The sequence below is a fragment of the Hibiscus syriacus genome, unplaced genomic scaffold, assembly GCF_006381635.1.
Source record: "Hibiscus syriacus cultivar Baekdansim isolate YM2019G1 unplaced genomic scaffold, ASM638163v2 tig00113721_pilon, whole genome shotgun sequence".
In the NCBI taxonomy this organism is placed as follows: domain Eukaryota; kingdom Viridiplantae; phylum Streptophyta; class Magnoliopsida; order Malvales; family Malvaceae; genus Hibiscus; species Hibiscus syriacus.
Genome location: NW_024063468.1, coordinates 1,139,944 through 1,147,073, shown reverse-complemented (window position 1 = coordinate 1,147,073; position 7,130 = coordinate 1,139,944). Strand labels below are relative to the sequence as shown.

The window sequence follows — 7,130 nt, the reverse complement described above, 5'->3', positions numbered from 1 at the left end:
TGATCTAAACGTGCATGCGGAAATGTACAGCATGCAAATGACGTGGGCACCGATTCACCAACATGATTTGGTCTGCTAAGATATACCCCGACAATATTAAAAATTGAACCACGTAAAAGGTTCTGCAATCTCAAGAATCCACGTCGACTTTTGCATCGATCAACTTTAAATACATATACAGTTTGCATGCCAAGGGAATTTAGCTTGGATTTGTAGTTCTCAGGTAAAGAAATGGAACCGTGGGTAAAGTCATTTTAAGATTCCATTTGGATTGGCAACATGATCAATTTGAGTGAAATTAAAAATAGTAATGACAATGATATTAATAAATTTAAGGGTAAGTTATGCATTTAGTACTTAAACTATTAATTTTGGTCCGTTTTAATATATAAATTTTAAATTTTTTAAAATCATACCTAACATTTGGTGTATAGCATGACTTTTAAGAAGATTCTTCTAAATTGAATCTAAAACCCAATAAAATGATAGAAGAGGACGAGATTTATGGTGTCTAACATGACTACAAAATACGTTTAAGAATGATCTTTTCAATTTTGACTAAAAATAATGAAAAAACCTTAATTTTAATGGATGTGATGATGAATTAGAATAAAAAAATAATCTTGACTTTTATATCAACACATGTCAGTACAATATCTATAACAATCTGTCATGTCATCCGATTGTTAATAGATTAATAATCCAATAGTATATATGTATGATTATATATAATTAAAATTTACTACGACAATCGAATTAATTTATAATTCAGTAGGAATTGAGATGCAAAAACTAAATTTGAGTTATTAGTATAGTTTACCCCTATTATTGTTACATCTCATTCTTGGTTTAACTTTGATTGTTGATGGACTCCTGGCGCGCGCACACACACACAGTGGCCTACCTACATTGTAGTACTAGTCTGGTCGGAAGGGGGTTCAGTCCGTGACTCAATGGCCTGCTGGGCCGGTGCTCTATGCATTGAAAATTTGATTTTATTTTTACCTCAATAATTTATGTTTATTTTCCTTCGGTTCAAGGTTTCACTTGATTAATCCGGATCGACTTGCATCGTACACATAGTTTTAGTGGGTGAATCTCCCAGAAATAAATTTTTGCATACACAAGAATTAAACTCGAGATTGCTTAAGAGCGATATCAAGCTGCTTCCAAGTTGAACCAACCCTATTGGTGATAATTTATGGTTTTTTGGGTATCATGATGTTATGCACAATCACAGTGGTTGCATTCCAAATCTCAGTGATGTGTGCATCAAGATTGGGTCTTTGGCATTGGGGGATTTAAGCATGTAAGATTCTGATTTGGAGACGATAAAAATCTAGCTTAGATTTTTAAGACTATTTCAAAGAAGCCATTAGATTATGTCTTGTTTTGTGTTGGTGTTTAATGATGTAATGTAGATTGGTCTTAAGATTCTTAGTTTGGTCAGATTCAGACATGATCCTCCATGGATCCTCACATATCTACAGTTTCCCTTAAGAAAGCCTAAAAGTTAGCCTCGTTCTCCTGCAGTGTTTCAGGTTAAAGCACCTTTAAAGTTTACCATGGACGGGAGGAGAAAAGAAGAAGAAAAATCCAACACTAGATGAAGAGAGTGTCTAATACAAAATTAGTTCTACGAATGTTTTAAATTTATTATTGGAAGTTTAATTTGTTAAAAATATATATATATAATGACTAAATAATACATAACTAAATATTATAATTTATATTTTATGTAACATCTAACGGTCTTCTCTAATCATGCTAACACGCCTCTCTATGTTTCAACTGAGAAAGCGTTGACAGTATGTGATAATGAACAGTTCCTAGACAGACAGACTTAACTCCAAAATTATATTCCAGTCTATGATATCTTTGAAGTTCCAAAAATATTAAATAAATGAAGTGCTGAGCAAGCAAAACTCAGTCATAAATTAAATTCGTTTAGAGTACAGTTCTATTACTTCCTATTTAAGCAGGAGCTTTCTTTGGCTGATAAGAATCATGAGATACATACACATACATACTTACATTCTGGCTTTTTCTCTGATTTCTATCATTTCAACTTTTTTCTTATCCAGTGTGAGTTGGTATTAAACCGTGCATTGGAGCTCTGTTCCTTATATGCGTCACACACTGGGTTAACAAATGGAGAAATCCTAGGTGTAATGGTAAACTTCCACCAGGTTCAATGGGGTTCCCACTTGTTGGTGAGACTCTCCGGTTCTTCGTCCCCTACTCGACTTTTGATATCGCTCCCTTCGGTAAAGAGAGGATGAAATGGTGAAAATATCACTCAATCTCCTTTACTCTTCCATTCTTAGATGTTAATTGGTGCGTTACTTGCGAGTATGGGCCAATATTCAAGACTAGCTTAGGGGGCGACTGGTAATTGTGTCGACAGACCCGGATCTCATCATTTCGTCTTCCAGCAAGAGGGACAACTGTTTCAGTTGGTATCCTGATACATTCACAGAGATCTTTTGGACGTCAGAATGTGGGTTCCTTGCATGGTTTCACGTACAAGTACCTGAAGAATATGGTGCTTAATCTCTTTGGTCCTGAAAGACTTAAAAAGATGTTACCTGAAGTTGAAAACACAGCTTGCAGAATGTTACAACGCTGGTCAAGCCAAAAATCAGTTGAATTAAAAGAAGCAACTGCTAGTGTAATTAAACATTTATGTATCTCATTCATGGTTCTTCATCCGTGTAAGATTCTGGTCTAGTCTAAAGCGCTAACTCGGTCTTTTTTTGCAGAGATATTTGATCTGACTGCCAGAAAGCTTATAAGTTATGACCAAGACGATTTGTTGGTGAATCGCGGGGGAATTTTGTTGCATCATCCAGGGATCTCCTCCCCATTGGATATTCCTGGAACAGCTTATCACAAGTGTTTACAGGTACAAACTGTGTTATATACCAATTTCTAGCATCAGTTAAGACTTATGGAACTATATAGGGAAGGGGAAATGCAATGAAAACGCTGAAGGACTTGCAAAACTAAAGGCGGTCTCTGCCCCGTAAGCAGCAAACTAACACATAGACTTACATGGAGAGAATACAAATCTACATGGAGAGAATACAAATCGATGACATTAACATAGACTTTCCAGGTGAGACAGTTGCAGGTTAAACTTCTAATAAGATCAATTATTTTCAATCAGGCTGTTTTATTTCCATACTGACAAGTACAAGTTCCATGCAGTTCATCAATGAAACAGTTAGACTGGCATATATAGTTCCTGGAATCTTCAGAAAAACACCAAGGGAAATCCATTTCAAAGTTATGCATTAAAATAAGCCACTCTCCAAATGTTATAATCAAGTTTTAGTCATTCAATTAATATGAAAACTAACACATATCAATAACAATGCAGGATATACCATTCCGGCAGGTTGGGAGGTAATGGTCTGTCCCCCGGCCGTGCACCTCAATCCCGAAAAATACCAAGATCCCCTCATCTTCAATCCATCAAGATGGGAGGTGTGTGAATACTGTAAATTGTGTCCTCAACCTGCAAGATCAATCCGAAAAAACAAATACTTTTGAGCTAAAAAAGATTGTAACATGTAACTGCAGGGAACAGAAATGAGTGGAGCCTCAAGGAATTTCATGGAATTGGTGGTGGCATGAGATTTTGTGTAGGAACAGACTTCACTAAAGTGCAGATGGCCGTATTTCCCCATTGTCAGATTACAAAATACAGGTAATAGAATGCTGCTACATACTAAACATGTTCTTTACCTGTTCGGAACCGATCGATGGATAGTAACTCATCGAGATTCCGAGCCCTTTCAGGTAGGAACCGATCAAAGGAGGAAATATATTTTAAAAAATTGAAAGTTTAGGTATTATAATGAACTAAAATTAATAGTTAAATTACTAATACTTAATTATCCGAAATTCTATATTTCATATATTTTACTTTTTATTTTTTTTATTATATTCTAAAATTTTTAATTTTTCATTTTAAAAATTTATAAATTTATCCCTTAATATTTTTTTTCGCACTCATATTTTTCTAATAAGAATTACACGTGCAACTCTTGTGGGTCTTATCATCTATGCCATTCAAACCAATTTTGATCTTCTTTTAAATGAATGTGATTTTACTTTTAGAAATAAAAATTTAAAAAATAAATTGGTAAAATTTTAAATTTTAAATAAAAAATAATAATTAAAAGAACTTATAATACAAATGAGTTCAATGTTGGAGTGGAGTAGAAAGTGAATAAATACTAATTATTAAGACGAAACTGAAATATGGTAAGTGTAAGAGGTGAAGCGAACATTATCCGGCAATTATGAAAAGAAGACAAAATCAATATTCGGTTTGGTTTCACCAGCATCGTCAACTCGCCATCTGTCTATCCATCTCCACCATTCCCTAGAACCCTAACTATCCAAATCCCCTGAGTGAAAGAAAAAAAACCCCGTAAATCTCTTTTGTTTCTAGATCTACCTGTTGTTGTTGTTGTTTGATTCTAGGACGTTTTATTTTATTTTGAGAATTACCAAAAATGGCTTCAACGACAACGAACCGATCTTCGTCGGATGATACGTCGATGCGACGCCTCTTTCTCAACAAGCAACGGTTCGCGGGACGAGGCCACTGCACGTCGATCCGTTCGTCGCCAGAGCCTCCGTGAAGCGGCTCGGTTCCTGCGCGAGCAGCAGCCGAAGGATGATGCGTGAACCCTCCATGCTGGTTCGAGAGACCGCGGCTGAGCAGCTCGAGGAGCGACAGAGCGATTGGGCGTATTCGAAGCCCGTCGTGGTCCTCGACATTATCTGGAATTTCGCTTTCGTCGTGGTGTCGGTCGGGGTTATGTTTTTTAGCAGGGACGAGAGGCCCGAGATGCCGTTGAGGCTTTGGATAATTGGCTACGCTTCGCAGTGTTTGTTGCATATGGTTTGCGTTTGTGTGGAGTACAGGCGGCGCCGGAGGCAGCAGAGCTTGGGATACAGGCCAATTAATGCCGGCGAGGAAGGGATTCCCAGCCCAAGATCAAGGGTGGATTCAGAGCAGTACGTGTCATTGGCTCAGCTGGAAGAGAATAGTGGAAGGTACATATATTGTTACTTAAAAGAATTTGAGAAGCTAATATGATAGGGTTTTTTTTATTAGTTTTGAGTTTTATTTGCGAATTGGTAAGGTTTTTGGTAGGCATTACTTTCTTCAGTGATAAATTATATGATCGTTTTCTTTTTGGTTCTGGCCTTCTGGGGAAATGGAGAGGAATTTGGAATTTTCGTTCCGTTTGCTGGAAATTGGAATAAATAGGCTACATGCCACAATAGAGGAATTGGAAATCGGCTTATGTTTTCTTGTGATATCTGGATTGCAATTAGGTATTTGATATCGGTTGGGGATTTTCATGTATGCAAAGCATTGAAAGTAGTTAAATTAAATGTTGAGAGCTTATTATGATCCTAACAGACATTTAACTCATCTGTTATAGCTTTAAGTTGTGTATGATATTACTGCACACTTAAATGGCTGAAATCATTTGAAATTGATGTTTCCAGTAGTGTTGCAAAGCATCTTGAATTACGAACACGATGTTCTCGTTCATCTGGTGGATCATTGGATTCTACTGGGTATCTATAGGTGGCCAAGCGTTGGCACGCTCCTCCCCTCAGCTTTATTGGTTAGTAAGCATTATTCTTCCAGCTGTCTTTATGGTGTTTGAATGTTTTCCTCTATAACCAGATCCTAACTATTTTAATTATTATTTCCTCTGCAGGCTTTGTATAATTTTTCTTGGTTTCGATGTTTTCTTTGTTGTTTTCTGCGTTGCACTGGCATGCATCATTGGTATTGCTGTTTGCTGTTGTCTTCCATGTATTATTGCAATCCTATATGTGGCAGATCAGGTAATTTCAAATCCCGTGATTATATACGCCTTATTAGTTGTTTGTGTGCATTTGACACATGATTTTGTGCTTCATATGTAGTTTAGTTGTTTGTGTGAATTTTGAACTTTCTACTTGGATCTGATTCAATCGAGGTGATTGTTTTAATCACCGTACACTAAATAACAGTTTTCTTTCTGGGTTTGGCTGGAAAGGTTTAATTAGTTAATAATTTCTGTAGTTGTATGGCTCTTTGATGCACTTTTCTTTTTACTGGCTTCATATGACCTCTTGAATCAGGAGGGAGCTACCAAGGAAGATATTGATCAGTTGTCTAAATTCAAGTTTCGAAAAACCGATGATAATGGGAAATCTGCTGGTGATGTACAAGGACCTGTTGGGGGAATAATGACTGAATGTGGCACTATTCCCCCAGGGAACAAATGCTTTCCCCAGACGACGCAGTAAGCTGACATCTTTTGTATTTTTTTCTGTTTACTTCCTTTATCTTCCTCCTACGAGTTGCCCCTCCAGAAATTAATGATGTTAAAAGACGACTATTTTATGACAATTCATTTGGCCTTGTGTGAGTTGAAGGGAGTTTAAGTGAAGTACCCAACTGATATTTGATTCTGGGGTTAATTTATAGGAATGTTGCATTTGCCTTTCCGCTTATGATGACGGAGTTGAGCTAAGGGAACTTCCTTGCGGACACCATTTTCATTGTGCCTGTATAGATAAGTGGCTATACATCAATGCTACCTGCCCTCTCTGCAAATACAACATTCTAAAGAGTAGCATCCACGAGGAAGTGTAGAAGAACGGAAGCAATCCATTCACGGTCGATGACTCTGGTACATCTGCTTATGATTTTAGCTCAACAGCAGCAGTCTAATGTACAGCACTTATTATAGGCTATTCTATTATTGTCCTTTTGTGGTGGTGGTGTAGATGTCATCTATCATAGTACTGGGGTTAGTGATGTGTTTGTTTTAGCTATGGTTTTCATGTATATGATGATTCCCGCTGGCATCTAAAGCACTGGCTGAGTTGAACAACACGTTTCTTTCTCGTTTTTATTTTCATCATTCGATAATAACATGCACTGTCTACTATTGCTCAAGGCATCTTCTATGCGTTCTGAATTACATTGGCGGCTTCTAGACTTCTAGCACATATAAACAATGAAGCATATATGGTTTAATTAATTAGATGACAAGACAGTACAAGAAACAGAGTGACGCACGTAACTGGTGAGTCTATTTTTA

The 7,130-nt window shown here is 36.9% G+C and overlaps 2 pseudogenes; both read left to right on the top strand.

The window, feature by feature from the left end:
• The first annotated feature begins 2,090 nt into the window (after positions 1-2,090).
• LOC120186962 lies at positions 2,091-3,716 on the top strand (annotated as a pseudogene).
• Positions 3,717-4,279: 563 nt separating this feature from the next.
• On the top strand, positions 4,280-6,809 carry LOC120186843 (annotated as a pseudogene).
• The last annotated feature ends 321 nt before the right edge of the window (positions 6,810-7,130 follow it).